The following is a 22,146-nucleotide window of genomic DNA, read 5'->3' on the forward strand; positions in this document are numbered from 1 at the left end:
CCTTGCCTATCTCCAGTACAGAGTCTGGCTGAAAAATATTCTAAGTCCAAACAATGGAAGGTTTAACATTTAGAAACGAACACATTTCTTCAAGAAAGTGCCGTGGCATAGCGGTTAAGGACCCTAACTGCAATGCACAAGGACCTGGGTTCAATCCCAGGTGGGCATGCACAATTTTGTTAAAAAACTTAGTATATATAAAAAAAAAAAAAAAAACCTCCTTTTCCTGGGGACCCCAGGATTTGAACCGGGATCCCCTGGCCTGGCAGCCAGCTAGCTAACCACCAGGCCAATTGCCTCTTGATATAAATCATTTCGGAACTAATATTTAAAGGTTAGGATTGCGCAATTTCAAAAAAGGTCAGAGGACATAGCTAATCTGCATATATTTAAATAAACAAAATTTGAATATGCAAACACACAGCAGAGACAGCATACCAATGAGGGTAGAAACGGACTGATAAGTACCCAATTTGATGTATTCAGTTTAATATAAATTCATACGTCAATCAAGTGTAAGCACTTCTATACTAACTGCTTCAAATTATTCATTTTAATATTATGTACATGTATCTGTCAGAAAAAATCAACTGGTGTAAATTAAAATCACTTTAAGATCCAGTGAACATGGAAATTTCTTTCAATTAGAGGCATCTCTGAGAAAATTTGGTAGTAACAAGCCTCTTGTTCCAGCTATTGGTAACTTGGAATATCAGGAATTTACAATACCTGCTTTTGCAATTTGAAAAAAAAATCCACAATCAAGAGAAGAAAAAAAAATTAAATACCGTCCCAGCTTTTTTTCAAGCTTCATGATTTCAAACAGTTCTAATCTATCGACATTTAGCAGCTAAAAGCATAACTATTTTGACAGATTTAGTCTATCTAATGCACAGAATGCAAAATACTGATTATTTGGTAAACTAAATGATCATGTTTGGAAACCAACTTGAAGGGTAGCTGCAATCAATTTGTTTGAATACAAACCTTCCAAATGCATCCTCTTTTTCTCAATTCACCTGATTTCTGGCTTTTCTTTCAGTATTTCAAAGGGTAATTTACCGTCTTTTAGGTTTTATGCAAATGAGCATTTCCATATTCATAGTAAAAGTGTGATATATCATTCCAGGAAGAAAGCTTCAATGTTGGACGGGTTTCTGCTCAAACGAAATCCTTCATTTTTGTAGATTTTGCTGGACACAAATTTCTCCTTTTTACTGATTCATTGTTGTTTTTTGTTCATGGCAATAAGCAAGCATTAATTTCTTTATCAGACCCTTTATTAGACTGGACTTCATACCAATAGCTCCCTCTGTTGTCCAGGAAAGCTTGGATAATTTAAAGTATTAAAAAGGTGCACTTTTCAATATACATGTATATATGTATGTAAAAACACACCGAACAAGCTTACAAAGTTTAAAAAAAAATGTTTTCAAACATATTGCATTGCAGCTACGCTTTAAAATAAGATTATTTCTTTTTCTAGAGACAAATATACACCCTCGATACCAAAGATGTCCGGCCAAATTTGCTTTTTCCTTTGACTAAAAATGTCTACATTGCAAGCCTGAAATCCTGTTTGCGACACGTATGTTAGGACAACGCTGGATACTTGTTTGCAAACTTAATATTGAGCTTTGCAGCACCCTGTTTGTACTGGCCAAGTCTGTGAGGTGAAGCCCCTCCAAGGACCACGGTAGACAGGAACCACTTCACCCTGCTTGGCTCACTGATGTTCCTTTCCCTGCATAGGTGAGAAAAAAAATGTCATGAGTCTCTTTAGGGCATTATGTTACATTAAATCCTTTGAAAAAAGAGCAAGATCCTTGGCAATATGGATAACAACCAAATTGGCAGGGTTGTTAAAAATCATCCTTTTAAGCAAAAGTCAGATTTTTTTATGTGAAGCAGATTTTTGAAATTTCTTATAACTCATATGTTGGAAGTGTCCAAAGCATTTTGTTCTCGAATTAACCACATATAGAATTACCCAAAACACTCCTTATCACAGACCAATGTATAGAAAAGGACCGCTATGGAAGCTGCATGTAAAGTTTGTCATCTGACATTCTGCAAAGTGCATTTTGAGTCTTATGACTAGTCTCCGATTTCTTGGTTTTCATAGTCTTGTTACCAGCCACTCTTTTTTACTCTCAAACTACAGCCATATCCAATCTTGCTTTGGGCCATCCATATTTGAAAGATTCAATGCAAAGCTTCAGGTTTCTTTATTTGTACTGACTTTTCAACTGTGTCACTGAAGGCAACCTATTGACTATGGGAATCCTAGGAGATACTGTAACATCCATCAATGTCCATTCTTATGGAAAGCATATATGTTATATCATGCATGTAAAATGAAGATTTCATCACAATTGGCCTCAGCAAATCAAAGTTAAGTCAACCTGATTTTCTAAATGAAAAAAAGGGAACCGTGGTTATACGGCAGATGAAGCAGAATAGTCAGGCTCCTTCTGATTTTAGAGTGGATGGTAAATGAAGTGGATTCAGGGAACACAATCCAAAATGGCCATTTTGCGATTAAAGGCCAGTGAGCACATAATAGAGAATAATTATATATGCGCCCATTACAGCCAGGAGCTGAATTAAAATTAAGAAGAATCAGAATGTTAAAATTCAGCCAATTCTTCATTTAAATTTAATTTAATTTTAATTTCAAACAAAAAAATTCCTGAAGTATTCATGAAACAGGCAGCATAATTTTCTTCAATGAGTCATTTGAATCACGATTAAAGTCAGTGCTTTAAATCAAATATTTTCAAATTTAGTTAGTTTTTAGGAATCTTCTTGTCAAACCTCTGCCTCCCTAAGAATGAAGTGTTGCACATTTCTTTTAAAGGTGCAGTCCATCATTCGCAATTAGCCAAAAAAGGAACTGATGAAATTATTGTTGAAAAACATACTTGGTTGATAGATGGCTGTGGAACTAAACCCCCTGTGAAGTTATTCTTTCTGGCGATTTGTCATTTTGAAGAAAATAAAGAAAGAAGGCCATTTCTGATGATGCATTGGGGGACACATTTTTGGAAAATTGCCATTGGAAATGCACAAGCCTTCACATGACAAATGCACGTATCAGTTACTATAATTCATTGGTTCAGTTTGTGATATTGCATAGCTGCATTTGAGTGAATGGGAGAATTTGTCCCTGGGGCTGAAATTCCAGCATAATTCAAACATGACTCAGCAACCTTTGATCTGAAGTCCAATTCCTAGATATCATTTTTCTCACAAGACAGTATTGCACTGAAAATTCATCAGGTTTGTTCTCAGATGACCTTCTTTAGATTTTGAGTGATTTTGTCGTCTCAAAGGAACATGATGCACAAAGGATCAGACAAATGATGGACTATACCTTGAACACATGGGAAGCTATGATCACTATTCACAACATCAAACATACAGGGACAGTTGGCATATAAAATTTCTCATGGTTTTAAAAGAATCAAGCATGGCTCACCTACTGTATGCTCCTTCAGCCAGGTAACTTCATCTCCAAGAAAGGCCACAGTAAACACAACACTGAAAGGAATACAAGAAGAATCCAATTTGTTAAATCTTTAGCAATTTCAAGCCATGGTGCCTTTGCATATGACTCCAGAAACACAAGACACTTTAGCTCATGACTCCATATTTACTGGAAGTGTATTCAAATTCACCTGTTGGTTCATGTTGCTGAGACCAGAGCTAGGATTGGTCACTCAAGCCTGGATGGTTAGAGACTCAAATTCACCTGTTGGTTCATGTTGCTGAGACCAGAGCTAGGATTGGTCACTTAAGCCTGGATGATTAGAGGCTCAAGTTCACCTGCTGATTCATGTTGCAGAGGCTGGAGCTAGGATTGGTCACTCGTCAAGCCTGGATGGTTTGTGTCTCAAATTTACCTGCAGGTTCATATTGCAGAGACTAGAGCTAGGATTGGTCACTCATCAAGCCTGGATGATTTGACGCTCAATTTCACTTGCTGGTTCATGTAGCTGATACTGGAGCTAGGATTGGTCACTCATCAAGCCTGGATGATTTGACGCTCAAATTCACTTGCTGGTTCATGTTGCTGAGACTAGAGCTAGGATTGGTCACTCATCAAGCCTGGATGATTTGACGCTCAAATTCACTTGCTGGTTCATGTTGCTGATACTGGAGCTAGGATTGGTCACTCATCAAGCCTGGATGATTTGACGCTCAAATTCACTTGCTGGTTCATGTTGCTGAGACTAGAGCTAGGATTGGTCACTCATCAAGCCTGGATGATTTGACGCTCAAATTCACTTGCTGGTTCATGTTGCTGATACTGGAGCTAGGATTGGTCACTCATCAAGCCTGGATGATTTGACGCTCAAATTCACTTGCTGGTTCATGTTGCTGAGACTAGAGCTAGGATTGGTCACTCATCAAGCCTGGATGATTTGACAGTCAAATTCACTTGCTGGTTCATGTTGCTGAGACTAGAGCTAAAGTACAGGTTAGAATTTTAGCTGCCATGCAACCATGCTTAGTGTCAGCATGTACCGAGTCAAACAGACATAAAAGGAGATAACCGCACAGACGAAACACGCTGACCCTGCATAACAGAGAATGCCGACACCGCAATCCAATCTACTAAGTATAAACATGCACACGCTAACCGCAAATCCCAGAACGGCCAGGCCTTTAATGACCGGATGGCATTTTCCCAGTTTCCCACAACAATAAGCATTCAGTTTGACTGCAGCTCAAGTTATCTTCAAATCCCAGGGAAATGTGGTTAGTAGTTTACCTTGTATGAAGCAGGCGTCACAAATCACATTGGAAGATAAAGTGTTTTGTTTGACCATGCAGGATCGATGAAAGTGCCATGCAGGCAACACTTTTGGTTTATGTCCGAGTCGTTCCAAAACTTCTGAATCAGGCACAGAAAATATTCGAGCGTGAAATCAATTTTTCAGCCGAGAACTATAACTAGCAATTTTTATGATAAAGCATTTCCTGAATTAGAGAAAACTGTTTGTAAGAGATCCACAAAATATAAACGGGGTTTGACCTCACCGGTCCACAAGCCCAATTTTAGTCAAGACAGCCCACATGGCAGCAATCCTAGCATACACATAGATAGTTGTTGCCATACTCGCCATACTAGAGCAGAGTGTGTTCAAAATCGCGTGAAAATAAATTCAATGTGAGGTGGGGATTTTTTCCCATCAGTTTCGACCTTCGAGCTGAAAAATCTACCAAAAGAAATTGCTCTGATTGTGACAAAATTACGATCAAACTAAATGGCAAAGATCGTACCAAAATGAAAGAAAGTCGGATCTGCATGTTCGATGTGCATATCTGCAAGGGAGGTTCTATCTAGGCACAAAACGGGTACAGTTGTACATGAATAAAACATGTGATGTTTCATGAGCCGATACTGCATTCACCATGCACAGTGCCACCAGGGTATGCTTTTTCTCAGATTATGTACTCGTTAGCCTAGGTTGGCAAGCTGCCTAGGAGAAGGACAATGTTATTTCCAACCTGGGTAGGTAGTACTTGTTAGCCTAGGTTGGCGGTCTGCCTAGGAGAGGGACAATGTTATTTCCAACCCCGGTAGGTAGTACTCGTTAGCCTAGGTTGGCGGTCTGCCTAGGAGAGGGACAATGTTATTTCCAACCCCGGTAGGTAGTACTCATTAGCCTAGGTTGGCAGGCTGCCTAGGAGAGGCACAATGTTATTTCCACCCAGGTAGGTAGTACTCGTTAGCCTAGGTTGGCAGGCTGCCTAGGAGAGGGAAAATGTTATTTCCAACCCAGGTAGGTAGTACTCATTAGCCTAGGTTGGCAGGCTGCCTAGGAGAGGGACAATGTTATTTCCAACCCGGGTAGGTAGTACTCGTTAGCCTAGGTTGGCAGGCTGCCTAGGAGAGGGACGATGTTATTTCCAACCCAGGTAGGTAGTACTCGTTAGCCTAGGTTGGCAGGCTGCCTAGGAGAGGGGCAATGTTATTTCCAACCCGGGTAGGTAGTACTCGTTAGCCTAGGTTGGCAGGCTGCCTAGGAGAGGGACAATGTTATTTCCAACCCAGGTAGGTAGTACTCGTTAGCCTAGGTTGGCAGGCTGCCTAGGAGAGGGATAATGTTATTTCCAACCCGGGTAGGTAGTACTTGTTAGCCTAGGTTGGCGGTCTGCCTAGGAGAGGAACAATGTTATTTCCAACCCAGGTAGGTAGTACTCGTTAGCCTAGGTTGGCAGGCTGTCTAGGAGAGGGACGATGTTATTAGCAACCCAGGTAGGTAGTACTCGTTAGCCTAGGTTGGCAGGCTGCCTAGGAGAGGGACAATGTTATTTCCAACCCAGGTAGGTAGTCCTCGTTAACCTAGGTCAGCGGTCTGCCTAGGAGAGGGACTATGTTATTTCCAATCCGGGTAGGTAGTACTCGTTAGCCTAGGTTGGAAGGCTGCCTAGGAGAGGGACTATGTTATTTCCAACCCGGGTAGGTAGTACTCGTTAGCCTAGGTCGGCAGGCTGCCTAGGAGAGCGAAAATATTATTTCCAACCCAGGTAGGTAACACTTGTTAGCCTAGGTTGGCAGGCTGCCTAGGAGAGGGACAACTCTGATCATAAACCTGTGCAGATAGAGCTCATTAACCTTAGTTGGCAGTCTATTCCCATAGCTGTTAGCATGTGACAGCAGTCACACCCCTGGCAAAGTTATTTTTAAAGAATATGTCAGTCTTTGCATGTGAAGATTGTTTCCCGGCAGAGCGAGCGGATAAAATCAACAGTGGATCCAACGGTCGTGAAGGCGGTGTCAGCAAGCGCTGTGGAGTGCGTTAGAGCACGGAGGGGACATGTAGTAAGTCCTGGTCATCCACTTCAGCCTGGCAGTTGATCTCCAATTGTAACGGTTCATTGTGCCATTGGACAAAGACTCACCAGGTCGAGAGAGTGGCACGACCCCTGTGCAATGATTCTCCCACTATAAAACACTCACATGGGTCCATTTTGCAAATCATCATTGATCTGCCATCCCTCTCAAAGTCTTGCAGTGATGGGCGAGTGGCAGTGGCAACAGGTGTTTGGTGAGTGTCAGTCCCGAGGTTAAAACACTGGCACATGATAGACTTAGTCATCGTACGCCATTGTGACATCAGGGAAATCTGCACCACGAGAGGAGTTGAGTGTTGGACGGACCAGTCCAGACGGATCGGTCCTGAACCTGCACATCCCACTGCCACACAGAAACAAACCCAAGACCATCAGAGCCTCCTTCAACACAGCCAAGCTGAAGAATGAGTCCTACCTCTCCAAGTCCTAACAGACTCTTGACAAGAAATTCCAAGAGGCCCTACCCTCTAACAGTGATAGCATGGGGAAATAGTCCACCTTAACCCCTTCGCTACGGAGGACTGCTACACCGCAACATTGTGTGAGGATTAGTGCATACCACACATACAGTCTTTTCACCATGCAGCTGCTGGTTCAATAGGGCCTGCTGCTGGACAAAGACCTCCATTCATGGCATGCCACAGCCCAGCAGGAGGAGGAGGTGCTTGGCCTGAAAGCAAGGACTCACCAAGACTAGTTTGATGAAAACAATCAGAACATCCAAATGGCCCTCTCTTCCAAGAACAAAGCCTACTCCAAATGGCAGAACGATCACACCTCAAGTCACTCCCTGTTAAGGTGCAGACTGAGCTGCGAGAGATGCAGGACAAATGGTGACAGGCAAAAGCTGAAAAAGTCTAGTTGTAAGCTGACACCCATAATGCCGAGAAGTTCTTCCGCTCCCTCTATTGTCAGGAACATCTTTCCACTGGTCATCCTCAACAGACTGGTCAAGGTCTCTGAGCGAACTCTCCCCCCAAGCACAGTGCAGCTTTAGACATGCCAGAAGCACGGTGGACATGATATTTGCTGTGAGACAATTAAAAGACAGTGTACAGAACACAACATGCCCTTCTACACATTGTTCATTGACTTCAATGGACTGTGCTTGAACGAATCGGATGCCCAAAGAAGTTCATCAAAGTGATATGGCTCTTTCATGACGGCATGACTGGTCAGGTCCTCACTAGTGGCGAAGCGACCAAGGAGTTTGCAATCAGCAACAGGGCTGCGTCTTGGCGCCGGTCCTATTCGACAAGGAGATTAACACCTGCATCAGGAAAACAAGCCAAGCGCTAGGGAGACTCCCCAACAGAGTCCTGAACCAGCACAACGTGTGCCTGATGAACAAATTCAAAGTTTACAATGCTGTGGTTCTCCCCTTGCTCCTCTATGGATGTGAATCATGGACACTATATTGCAGGCACATCAAAAAGCTAAAGAGCTTCTACATGCGTGCTCTCCGCTCCATCCTTTGTATCCAAAGGCATGAGCGCTTCACAAACAGAATCAGTGCTAATCAAGGCCCAACTGAGATGGGTGGAGCACGTCATTCACATGGAGGAGCACCGGATGCCAAGACACCTGCTGTACCGTGAATTGGTGTGTGGCAAACAAAGCGGGCCGGTCCAAGAAGAGGTTCAAAGACTGTGTCAAATATAACCTTCAGATGTGCGACATACACCCTAAGGACCTTGAGTCTCAAACCAGCAACAGATCACTATGGCAATCGCTTGTGCACAAGGCTAGCTCCAGGTTCGAGGAGGCCTGTCAACAAAATGTGATTGTAGCGAGGGAAAAATGCCACCAGCGAGACAGCCGGCTGACAACAATGACTGACTTGCAGTGCCCCCACTGTTCGAAACTTTGCGCATCCAGCTTCAGATTGCGCAGCCACCTTTGAGTTCGAGTTGCTTTAAAACAATGACGTCTTCTTTGAATCCGAAGGACCACTACCACACACATGTACCTGACTTGTGCCCGTTTGTACTCCACACACGCTCACAGTTTCATGCTTAATATTTTTTATCAAAATGTGCCTGACTTTTTGCGCCTGTTTGTACTCCACATGTGCCCACAATTTTAAAAAGTATGAAATAATGGGTGCATGTGGAGTATATGTGAGTGCAAGTTAGGCACATTTAAGAAAAAGAAATACTAAGTATAAAATTGTGGGCCCTTGTGGAGAACAAACGGGTGCAAGTCAGGTACATTTGAGAAAAAGAAATAGTATGCATGAAATTGTGGGCGCATGTGGAGTACAAACAGAGCAAGTCAGATACAGGAGCCTACCTGTACAGTACATGTTTTATTTATGTTACGTCATATGTTTCATACAGTTGGGGTCAAAGGATTAGGATGGTTGGGATGGTAGGAGGAAAATGAGCTCTCCTCCTATCCCATACGGCCTGTATTGCAAAAAGCCTCTCCTAATCAAACTCCTTCTGCTTGGCTTCTTGTGCCGACCCTGTTTAAAACCTTGTTTAAAACCGCTTGAGCAGCTGGAAGCTGTTAGGTAGACTCCTGCACGTGGGCGGCCCAGACGTGATGGTCCTGTGCTCATCGGCCACAAGCAGAGGCGGCGCTCGGTCCTGTCTGTGCGACCAGGCAGCTGTTTTTAGAGATAGCACTGCCTGTCTCATTCAGAGGATGCCCCTGGAAAGGTGAGGTACACAAAGCCTGCTCGTCTTAACCCTTGCCGGACTATTGCATCTGGTGGGGCTCCGTTACTGTGATCGAAAGAGTGAACTTGCTTTGAAAGACTGTCAGGAATGGCAATGTTACTGCACAAAAGACACTAACAAGAAAAGATTGGGTACAGGCCCTGTATTTCAATAAATCTTTCCGTAATATCTTTTTTCTTAGCCAAAAAAATTATGGCGTAATTTACGGAAAGCTAAACCATATTGTTGCTTTGCATTTTATTTTCTCTTGATGTGAAATACTGAAAATCTGTTATTACTTTAAATCAGGATTGGACAATTCTGGCAAGGGAACTTTTAAAAAATATCATCGTAAACACTTCCAGTTTTGAATTCAGAAGTCAAAGGATATGGAGGTACATTTATAACAAGGGGCAGAGGTAAAACAACTTGTACATGAACACGCAAATGAAGCAAACTAAGCAGAGGAACTGACAAAGTCTGTACGTTTTTCCAAACAACCATCTCATTCAGTCTACAACAGGTATTGAACACATGACAAAAAATCATGGTGTGTTGAGTGACCCGAGATCAGTCTCTGGAAACAGCAAACCACTTAAGATAGTAACCACCTATTACAAGCCCACTGGTAATGCAAACAGTCTTTCATAGTAAGTGACGTACTAATGCAAAATTCCTCCACAACTTCCCCTCAATAAATGAACTGCTACTTGCGGGTAAATGGTGGGGAAAGTATTCACTCTCCCCACAATTTTACCGCAACTTGTCCTGGACGAGATTTGAGATGACTCCTAAACGTCAGGAAAACCTACCGCTCCAGTGGAAAAAGGGACCAACAACGGCATTTGGGTACCTCTCAAGCTATGTTGCTGGCAAATGGTGCTGAGCTCTCAGACTCTCTCACAAAGAACGTACAGAAACTTGTGGATCCTTACAAATCCTGCAATGCTGAGTCGGAAGAACTGAGCTCAACAGCCTATGATGTGGCTAAAGAAGTATTTGGTTTCCGTAAACGGAAGCATGAAAATTGGTTTGACGAAAACGACATCACAATCAGCCCTTTGTTTGCTGCTGTTAGGACAAGAAATATTGTCTGGCAGAGCTACAGACAGCGCCATCACCAAGTTGTGGTAAGCTAAGGCAAAAGTTCAAGCAGCAACTCCAGCTATGAAAAACAACTGGTGGTTGAGAAAGGCTGATGAGCTGCAAACCTTCGCAGACACGAACAACACCAAGGCCTTCTATGACTACCTTAAAGACGATCTATGGGCCGTCGCAGATAGGTACGACTCCTGTACTGAGCGCAGACGGTGAACATTTGTTCACGTCACATGACGACATTCTCCGTCGGTGGAAGGAACACTTCCAAACACTACTTAATCAGCCATCATGTGCTGATGAGGCAGCGATTGACAGAATAAAAGCCAACCCTGTGCACAATGGGCTTAATGTCCCACTGTCCTTGGAGGAACTCGTCAAGGCAGTCAAGAACACCAGCGCTGGAAAAGCCCCTGGTGCAGACGGAACCCCTGCTGAGATTTTCAAGAAGGGAGGACCTGTGCCTAAGGCTGCTTTGCTTGACCTCTATACTGCCTGTTGGAAAATGGGTGAGCTGCCTCAGGCTTTCAAAGATGCTACAATTGTCAATATTTTTAAATGTAAAGGTGACTGACGCATTTGCGGAAACCACCAGGGTATCTCACAGTTACCAATTGCCGGTAAAATCCTGGCTAAAATTGTCCTATCGCACTTTCATGTCATATTTGGAGAAGTGCTCCCAGATCAGTACGGCTTCCCCAGTAATCGGAGCAGTGTGGATATGATATTTGCCATTCGTCAGCTGCAGGAGAAGGCAATTGAGCAAAACCTGCCACTCTATGCCATCTTTGCGGATTTCACGAAGGCATTCAACACTGTGGGGAGAGACACACTCTGGTGCAGCCTTGAGAAGTACGGCTGCCCCCCAAAGCTGCTCGCAATCATTAAGGCCTTTCATACAAAGATGAGGGCAAGTGTCTCAGTGGCTGGTGCAAGATCCGGGTCCTTTCATGTGATGCATGGAGTCAAGCAACGCTGTGTGCTTGCACCCACTCGTTTTTCTCTCTTCCTTACTGCTGTGATTGAAGACACGTCATCTGACCTCACCAGTGGCGTGTACATCCGTACGCGGTCAGACGCCTTTTTAATCTTTCCCCTGTGTATTCTCATCGTAACACCCTGGTGTGTTGTCTTCGCGATCTTCTTTATGCCGACGACACAGCACTGGTGGCTCATTCACTTACTGATATTCAAGAAATCATGATCTACTTTGCACAATCAGCAACAGCTTCGTTGGGCTGGTCACGTCCAACGTATGTCTGATGACCGCATCCCCAAGGCCCTTCTACAGGGCAAACTCTCTATGGTGAAGCGAAATCGTGGACGACCCCTGCTTCGCTACAAAGACGTGTTGAAACGCAACATTAGTGTTGCCAGTCTCCCAGCAGACTGGGAACGTCTAACCCAAGATCGTCAGACATGGTGGGCCCTACTCCAACAGGGGGCAGAACGGGTTCAAGAGGCTTGGGTGTGCAGACAGGAGGAGTGGCGTGCACGCAGGCATGCCCATGCTGTGGAGACACCTCATGCCGGCATCGTCTGATAAGACGGTCTGACTACTACTACGTCATATGTTGTAATATTCATGACCATACCCGGCTTGCGCCCAGATAGTGTCTCCCTATCCACAACTTCATAAATATGCATATGTGTGACGTGAAAGGGCTGTAGCTTTGCATATGTTGGCGCTGTATTGAAATGAATATATACAATACACTCATTTCAATTTATGATTGGTAGTTGGGATGAAAGCGCTGGAGTGGTTGTAGTTTCATGAATGCTTGGTAGTGGCATGATCGCAGCACGGTTGCGGCAGTACATCTGTTATTGGCATGACAGCAAATAAAAAATTCAAGTTAAAATTTATGCAAGTTCAGTATTTTTTTTAATTTACTGGAATTCTTATACATCAACTCAATTTCCATAAATTAATACTTCATTGTAAAATCAGCTTGTTATAGTAGTTCTGGCTGAGGAATGGACTTCTTTTGTGGTTACTATTTATTTGTGAAAAAAGTTTCTCATGCAATCAGGAATTGCTCAAACCAATCTAGCATTAGAATTGGCAGGAAAAGCATTGTCGCCACTCCAGTCGATCCCATGAGTTTAAAATTCAAAGCTTACATTTTGGAAAAAGTATCTAAACACACACAGTGCACAATTGGCCAGTTTCAATGAAATTGGACATTTTCCAGATGTAACCCGACTGAACAACTTCGCAATCCAAAACTAAAAGAAAAAGGCTGTATCATACGTATTTCGATATTTTAAGACGGTTATCTTGTCAGCCAGGCACTACATGTACATGATTTCACGTATTCAGTGCGCTGCCATACAGTGTACATTTGTGCATGTACATGCACAAAGCTGGAGCGACGGCTCTGTGTGTGCAGTGGTTAACTGTTGTCAGTCACCTTTGCCGTCTGCGGTCACAAGCCCTGCCGAGATAATGAGGTCGATCTGGAGTCAGGCTTATCATGCTTTGGACCAGCAATGCAAGGTAAAAACTGCAAAGCGTGTATTGAGCATCATATGCCAGGTTCATCACTTATCGTGTTAGAGTGACAGCTAAAATTCTGACCTGTACTGTACAATTGGTCACTCAAGTAGCATGATTAGAGGCTCAAGTTCACCTGCTGGTTCATGCTGCTGAGACTAGAGCTAGGATTGGTCACTCAAGCCTGGATGGTTAGAGGCTCAAGTCCACCTGCTGGTTCATGTTGCTGAGAGGAGAGCCACAGTACATTGCGATTGAAAGTTAACACCAAACTGGAAAAAAATTTTCACATTTTTTCTCTGCCCAGGGAATTCCTTTTCATTTCACAAATTGTGAAAAAGCTGGCCAAAAGTGGGAAAAGATTTTCACACTTTTCCCTACAAATACAAAAAGATTTTCATAGATTTTCCCACAAGTGGGAAAAGATTTTCACAGGTTTTCCCACAAGTGAGAAGAGATTTTCACACTTTTTCTCACAAGTGGGAAAAACATTTTACAGATTTTCTCTGGCAGTGGGGAAATAATTTTGCAAGCTTTCTTCATTAAGTAGTATTTGTGCACGTACATGTTTACATCAGGAAGTTTTTGATCTCTGTGGTTTAAAACATGTGCATCTCTGAATATGGAAAGTGGAGGAAAATCAGTCTGAGAGAAAAGTTCTTCAATTCTCAGGAATATTCAGATTACTTGAGGAAGACAGCATTAAAATTTCAACGCAGTATGTTTCTCGGTTTTGAGCAAAATACAATGCGACAGGCGAAATCAAAGCTGGCTACGGTGGGGGTTGGAGACCAACACTGAACACCGAACAGCTGAATGACAGTAGATTCCCGTTATAGCGCCCTCTTAACCCACTTGGATGGATGCTCAACATGTGCACCGAATATGTGCACATGTACAGATACATGCATATGTATCCACATGTCGTCATGTATGTGACTTGCATTTACATGTATTGGCAGATGTATGTACCGTGATTTCGAATAAATGCCTTTTATCCGGTTATCTAGACGCTAATCAAAAAATATCACCAAATCTCTTCAAAAACCGCCACGGGACCTCGTGCATGCTGCACCTGCATCGTGAAGCACAAACTGCATCTACACCTACCGCTACATCCTGACTGCTACTGCATGCCCATTCATGGACAGTCCAATTGCTGACTTTTTCCAATAACCATGTGACCACAGAAAGTGACATGTCATTAGAAACCCAAGTGAAAACAGACCCGATATGCCACACCGAACACAATCGGCGAAAAGACGAGATTTGCTACATGAAGATACACGTACAATTTAAGTAGTTGATTTTATTTATCCATTGAAAGAAACCTAAATGTAGTATTTCAATGTTGATTTTTTTGTGTGCCGACTTCAAGACTCAGGGACTCCCGTTTAATTACTCAAAATCCAAACAACTTTTTAAAAATTAATCTCCGACATTATCGAGTGTTTATCTATGGTAATCCAAGAAAACAACTGCGCCACGCAAGCGCAGGTCGCTGTAGTGAGTACATCCCCGCGATCACGCTGCATGGACCGGATGGCTCGGCTGAGGAAATCGCTACTAGACTACATAAGCACACTCCACGTGGTGAGTAGGCCTCGACTGGCCCCAAGCGCAGCACAGCCTGTGTAATGGACTCATCACTGCATAATATGCATGCGCGTGTGGCAAGTGTGGAGCATTTTTGCTGCACAAATTTTCTCATTTTCGCAAGTTTCTGAATAATTCTCGGAACCTTTCACACTGCTTTTGCAAAATTTTCACACTGTTTTCAAACGCTATTTTTTCCTCAACGTTTTTGCAAATGTTCAAGTTCAACAGCTGGTTTTTGGCTGTGTCCATGAACAAGACATTTCACCCTTTCTATAATAACAGCATGTTAGATGGAGCTATTTAGGCCATTTCAATGGGATACTTACATCAACATATAGGTCAGATCACCTGGACGGTCATTCTTGAGATAGTTTGCTGGTGAAAGGAACTATAGAAGACAAAACAAGTGAATTCTGATGAGAAAAAGAAAAAGAAAGGGGTAAATCTGTGTTAAGGTGGTTACACCTAAAGACAAGTTTGATAAATGTCAACCAAATGATAAAGAGTATAAAGAAAAGAGAAAAGATTAGAAAAGAAAAGAAAGAATAAGAAAGAAAGCACCATGCTGCTGCTATTTATTTTCAATGGGGATAGGAACAGGATCAAGAGTTTCTGTGCAGGATGGAGGTATTGATAGTGAAGCACAATCCTGCAATTGTAGAGATCAATCAATTACCCCAACACACGGTGCCTCTACAGGGGGAAGGGTGTGCACAGAGAACCCATGATGCCTCCAGAGGGGGGAGGGTGTGCACAGAGAAACCACAATGCCTTCAGAGGGGGGAGGGTATGCACAGAGAACCCACAATGCCTCAACAAGGAAGTGTGCAATCAGGCAAGGAAGTCAAAGATTTATAAAAAAGTTAAATGCAAGACCGTCTACAGGTCATCTTATAAGTCATTTAAACCACACAATTGCAGAAACTGATGTTGTGCACATTTCATGGAGTCCATAAACAGTAAGCACGGCAAATGGCACACTTACTGTTTCTCTGATGGAAAATTTGCTCAACTCTTCAGTGACATAACAATGAAAAACTGTGTGAGTGTATTACCATTAGAAAGGTTAGTAAACTTTAATTTCTACCGTAGTAAATTACAACTTTAAAGCAGCTCCATAGGCCTTTTGACAAGGCTGCCATATCTGTCTTGTTCCCTTTTCACCCACTTGACATATTGATAAAAGGGAACAGACCAGTTTTTCCTTTCAGCCTCAATTTGGTTACATTGTTTTAAATGGTAGAAAAGTAAACTGACTGCCCTGTGAGAGAGGTCTATGAAGCTAGGCCCCAGTTTTTAGCAGTAGAGTGCTTTCAAGTACATGTACACTTTACTTTAACAAGACAAAATAAACGGCAGGGGTCAGTGCGACAGTGAACACTTGACAACTTAAACATGATTAGCGGGGGGTGGGGGGGGCAGGTGTACACGGACAGCCAGTGAACATGGGACAATATGACCGTCTAACCATGGACCATGCTGGAAAGCTGAACATGATTAGGGGGGAAGATGTGCACAGAAAGCCAGTGAACGGGGGTCAACATTAGGGTCTAACCATGGACCATGCTGGAAAGCTGAACATGATTGGGGGAAAGTGAGCAGACCTGCCACCTTTAGAATCGCAAAAGTGTATTTGAAGGTTTCAAAATGTGTATTTTTCAATAAAAATGTGTATTTTCCCAAACAAACAGGAAAGACAAGCTTGCAAGTACCTGTGTGGGACTACATACTATTTGAACTTTAATACTAACTCGTGCATGCTTAAATGGACCTTATAATTTCCTGGTGTTGCTCACAGCAGTTGCTTTCTTGCATTTACGCAACAGTTCATTTTGGTGTTCACGTTGCTGCCGTAGCCTGGCTGTGACTTGGGTGTGTATTTGGTTTGTGAGAGAGTCTGACAGGACTGCAGTGCTTAGGCTGGATCTTGAGTTGGTCGCATTTTTGCGCACTAGGCTGAAAATTCTTTCATCTTCAGCATTGCTGTGGGAGATGGACAGTATTGTGAGAACCAGCTTTAAGAGGTGTTGATACTTAGTTGACTGGTTGCTTTGTCCTTGATATGGGAAATATCAAGCCAACTTTCATCTGCCCTTTTCTCCAACAATGAGTCCAGTTCCCCATCAACCTGGTAGTTTGCAAACTCTATCTCCAACTGGTCAAGTTTGTCGTCTATGATATAAAATCTCTTCACAAAATACAGCACGGAAGAGAAGCCTACTGCAAGTTGTTTGTTGACATTTGCCACCTCTGCATGTTTCAACATCTCATCATTCAAAGGGAATGCTCTGATGACGTATTCACAGACGGTTGTGAAATACTTTCTGACAGACCTGTAGAACTCCTCCAGTTGACTTGATGTGAACTGGCGACTACTAATGAAGCCTCTAATTTCCTGACCTAGGATTAGGTCTGAATTTGCTTTTTGGTTGTTTGGATCCTTGTACTGGCATTCCTTCAGGTCTGATAAAGGTTTGAGGATGACTGGTCTCACAAATCTCAGCATAACATCTTTGAGAAAACCATTCAGTTTCTCATGAAGCACTTGTATCATTGGTTCATCTCTCTGAAATTCTAAATTCAGATGGGTGAAGAGTGGTGTTTTTTTAAAAACAAACAATAAAGTCTATTGCAGTCATCCAGAGGTGTTGCATGAATGTTTGCAGCTTTTGTGGTTGCACTCTTGTCAGACTTTGGGCATTGAGGCTGCATTACCAGTTGGTTTGGTAGTGGTTGATGTGGTGCTTTGCTTTGCTGTTCTATTGAGGGGAGCTGCTTTCTTTCCTAGGACTGCAGCTGTACTCTTGGCCATGGGAGTTGATGTAGGTTTCTTCTTGGGGATTGTGTAAGCATCGATTGCCCTGGCAAAACCATTGCTGCTGCTCTGTGAACTGTGAACTCTGGAGCTCTTTCCAGCGCATGATGCTGTTGTAACGCTTGCACTCTCTTTGGTTTGCTTCAATTTCTGTTTCTTTGGTTGATTTGAATTGTCCGCATTCTTTCTTTTCGCTGACCCATGACCAGCTTCCTGCTTGAATCATCCTAGCAATGCAGGCCACTGTTCCAATAGTCTGTTCAAAGTTTTCTCAAGGGAGAGCCATCGGTTGCACACGTTTCAATATCTTGTGATTTGCTGTGCCACACAGGCTCTGCACTCCTTTCACTTTGTAACAACCTCAACTCCTTAACTGACACAAGATATTTTTAGTAGCGCTGAATTTTGAGTCTCAATAACCGAACTCAAAGCAATCGTCCTGGCCCAAGTGCATGGACAATTCAGACTTAAAAGATGTCTTTGTTGACAAACAGAAGTTGGTTGAGAATACGAGTTTCTTTTATTCTCAAAACTTGGCCTCATGCAAGGCTCCTCACAGTCAAACAGGGAGTTGGTGAGGAAAACTGTTTGCTAACAAGTATTTCACCGCAGCAAAATACTTTACAAAGCAAGTTTTTTCTCAACATGAAAACACTTCACAGGCTCGAAGCATCAAAGCTGGTCTCATCAGACTTTGGCTCTCTGCTCGCAAAGTTCCGACTCGATTTCTAAACACACTTTCAGGGTTTTTACACTCTACAAATCAACTATATTAACATAGTTACTGAATATAAGTCACAAGTAAATTATGCAGTAAGGTTATATCACCCTGCTCTAAATTGATGACTAATTCCATTGATCAATCAGAATAAAACCAAATGATGTAAACCCATGACTTATATCAATTACTTAATAAATTTTCACCCCTTCATTTCAAAGAAATACTATTCCACGAAACAAGGAAAGTTGTGGGTGCACTGGCTTCCGCCCCCACATTCCAAGTAGCTAACCAAGTTTTATCAATGGGTCAACTGGCCTTGGTGAACATCTGGTGTTTGACTCATTGACCACTACACTTTTCTGGAAACCTGTTCACAAAATCTCAACACTGTGCTGTGTTCCCTAAATATCAAGTCGATGGTCACATGCACTTTATTAGTGTCTACGGGATGTGATATTTGGGGTCAACAATTTATTAAAAGGTGGACGTGAAACAAGGGGTTTGGGTGACAGTCAAACTGTATGGTTGGTTTATTGCTCTCACTTTTCTTCATCAAAGTTCAATGTGGGTTTGAAGCCAGGTGTAGCTTAACATAATACAACACACAAAAGGCAAAGTTATAGAGAGGCGAAGTTGTATACGAGTGTAACTAAACTACGGTTTGGCAAGACCATTGGAAATGCAAGTCCGACGGAGTGGGTACGGTACGTGTGTTTAGCATCGCACAACTAGGCTACACTCATCAGGCCGGGCTGTACGTGGTGGGAGCTGTCCCAGACCACCACGGTGACTAGCAAGGGCTGGACGGGGACAGCGCCGGTATGTACCGACCGCACTGCCGCTCAGACCGCAATGTGTTGAGCGCAATGATAAGATCGCCGCACTGTGTACCATTGGCTCAGCGTAGAGATGGGGAGGACTGGACTAGTTAGCAGGACAAGGGTGGCGAGGGACACGGGGGTGTCTCGCCCGGCAATCGGTTCGGACGTAGCAGTGACAGGCCGCTACGACTCTCACTAGCACCCTGGGCTAATTCGTACCGCTCTCGCATCGGTCCAAGCTAAGCTAGCTGGCCATTCATATGGTTACATTTCTTTGCCATAAGAATGGTTATCATCGCACTTCTCTCAGAAAGGGTCCAACCGCCGCACTACTTTTGGTTCCGCTCTCACAACAAGGGTTTGGTCCGCCGCACCTGACCGACGAGTTAGGGAAAATCTGCTCTATTTATAGGATTCTAGAGGCTTAGGAATTAATAAAATATGAGCGTCGCTGAACAGCTCAACCAATGAAAATCTTCCATCTCAAAGGGTCACATGACTTCCTGCTAGAGTCGTGTGCAAGAATCTAAGTGTCGTGTGTAAAAAGGTAAAAATACAGAATAAGAAGTCATGTGTACAAAGTGTAGAGCCGGGTGCCTGAAAGTGCTTACTCGGTCATCTGCGGCAAATGATTGACAGTTACAAAGTCTGAGGTTTTGGAACATTAGCATTTCAGGGAATCTTACCACACGTAGCCACGTGGAGGGGAATTTCGACATGCCAAAACTGAGCAGAGAAAACACAAGGATAAAGGAGTGAAGGAACACGCGATCACGCCAGAGTACAGCATGAATAACTTTTTACAAAATAAGCGTCTCTGCTACATGTCCATAATGCATAGCTGAGCTACATAAGAGACCCTGAGAAATGCAAGGACAGAGAACAAGTAAAACTAGGGGGCGCTAGAATTCCAAGATTTGCGGGTGCGTAAAAATGGTCACACAGTTCTTTGTGGTGCTTGGACGACTTCTCCAAATAATAGCAGATGAAGATCAGTACATCAACTGGAGTGAAGGGCAAAGTGGAAGCTTCTTTTTTTCTGCTACAAAGTGAAGACGGTGGCAGGGGCATCCAAGAACAAATCTATCTGGATTCTCCTTCCTCACAAATGCTGCTACACCTGCATGAATGCCCATCATCACAGACGTGTTGTCTGCGGAGAAGCAAGTGCAATTCTTCCATGGAATCTGCTTTTCTTGCAAGGTTTTGTTGAGTAGTTAAAAGATGTTTTCCCCTGTTGACCTTTCTTCAGTAGTAGCGATCTCCAGTAACACCCCCACAACTTTGTTCACTGTTTCATCAAAGTAGCAAACGACGACTGGATATAGCTGTTCTTCAGCACCCCTATCAAAGCTACCATCTGTTGACAAAGAGAAAAGAATTTGTCTCAGTTTTCATGTGACACAATCTGGGGAAAAATAGGATACAGGAAAATGCAACAAGTTTTCAGCAATATTTTCAATTAGTTCAATTGGCAAAATGTGACCTGGTATTTACTGAAACTCAATTTGATTAACTGAGCATAGAAGCACATGGTTTGAGGATCAAAATAAAAAAAATGAAGTAACACAGCTTCACCTCAAATGGGGATTTGTAAGAAAAATTTCACAAGACAGTAAGTTAAAAAGTGCAAACAGATTATGATGCCTATTAAGCAGGACGTGCATGTCGTAACTGCAAGAGGTCATTAGACACAGAAATGACAAAATCCCATCTTCATATACATGTACTGGAATTCCAATGGGCACTTTAGATTGCTTCATGCTTTTACATGATTTACAAACCCATCAACATTTTGAACATACATCCATTATTTATGCATCAATTATAATTGATTCACTGAAATAGAAATGTTGGTCCCCCAAAAGGCCTAGGCTACAGCTACATCATCAATCATGCATCATCATTGCATGGCACTGAATTAAAATTCACACAAAAAATCACAAACAACTTGCATGCATGGCAAGTAAACCCTACAATCAAAATTTGGTTGGCGTAACCCGGCCTACCCTAAAAAATATTGCCAACCGTAGTGTTTTATGGCTTTTTTTTTTAAAGTTCTGTAACCGCCCGACCCTAAAAATGATTGCCGCCCAGAATTTTTTGGCTTTTGTTTTTGTTTTTATGTGTTTATCTATACTAAAAGTGACTGCATTGCATAAATAATTGGACATAAAAAATTTTGAAAAAAAATGTAGCAACCGACGCACCCTATTTGTCTGTGACCCGTTAGGCCTACATGTATGCCAACCCAACAATTGTTTAGGCCTGATTTTCCACAAAATCCACTGATAAATCCAAATGGTAAAACAAATAACAGTTATGTGAGTTACTCACCTTTAGTCTGTTCACCTTGGGGTCGTGCAAGAGCGGTAGTTTTTGTCCTACTATAAGCAACCTGGGATGCAATTTTGCTGTCTGGAAACATCGTCATCACTATGTCTGTGAAATCATCCGACGACCCGAATGGCAGATTGTGCCAAACTACATAGTCTGTTGAAAGGGTCTTGGCTCTGACGGTGCTTAAATCTTCAGAAGACATGAACTTTCCAATGCTGTGGGTCGCATTCTTTGTTTCAGCATGGTGTCACCGATGTCACAGTGTTTACTGCTTTCGATGTGGCGAGATACATCATAACTCCCACTATGCGCGATACTGAAGTCAGACCTACACAAAGTGCAGTGAGCGTAATGTTTACCTCTCTGGGAAGTTAATATGAACTCAAATTTCTCTGTATATTCCCTTTTGAAGGATTGCTTCCGTTTTGGGGTGTCCTTTTTAAAAGTTGAAGCCATCTTCATTTATGCAGTTTTATAATTACGTCGGGAATTTTTTTTGCATGCACATGAAGGTACACTCCACAATGCATGCCGATCAGTTTGGTATGCAAAGTTCCGATTGGTCGATACGTGCGCTACCAGGGACATGTGTACATTGCATACACCACTCACGAATGCTCTACTTTACAAGTTCGCAATATCAAACTATGTGACTTAGTCCTGCTCACAACCGCTTTAGCTATTTTAGCTTCGATTTCACACAGCGCCCTCTTGTTTTCTGTCCA

At 42.8% G+C, this 22,146-nt stretch overlaps 1 long non-coding RNA gene across 9 annotated transcripts in view; it reads right to left on the reverse strand.

Moving 5' to 3' along the window:
• Positions 1-22,146, reverse strand: part of LOC110990533 (uncharacterized) — a 270,020-nt gene that overhangs the window by 107,533 nt on the left and 140,341 nt on the right. For 2 of the 9 annotated variants that reach the window (XR_015426947.1, XR_015426946.1), the window contains 2 exons: positions 3,482-3,543; positions 459-1,744 (listed from right to left, as the gene is read on the reverse strand). The exons of the other annotated variants lie outside the window; for them this stretch is intronic. This is a non-coding gene — a long non-coding RNA (uncharacterized LOC110990533). Of the gene's footprint in view, positions 1-458; positions 1,745-3,481; positions 3,544-22,146 lie in introns of those variants that run through there. 9 annotated transcript variants of the gene reach the window in all.

Source organism: Acanthaster planci, linkage group LG10, assembly GCF_054643075.1.
Source record: "Acanthaster planci isolate LZ-2023a linkage group LG10, COTS_SCS, whole genome shotgun sequence".
NCBI classification, from domain to species: Eukaryota; Metazoa; Echinodermata; class Asteroidea; order Valvatida; family Acanthasteridae; genus Acanthaster; species Acanthaster planci.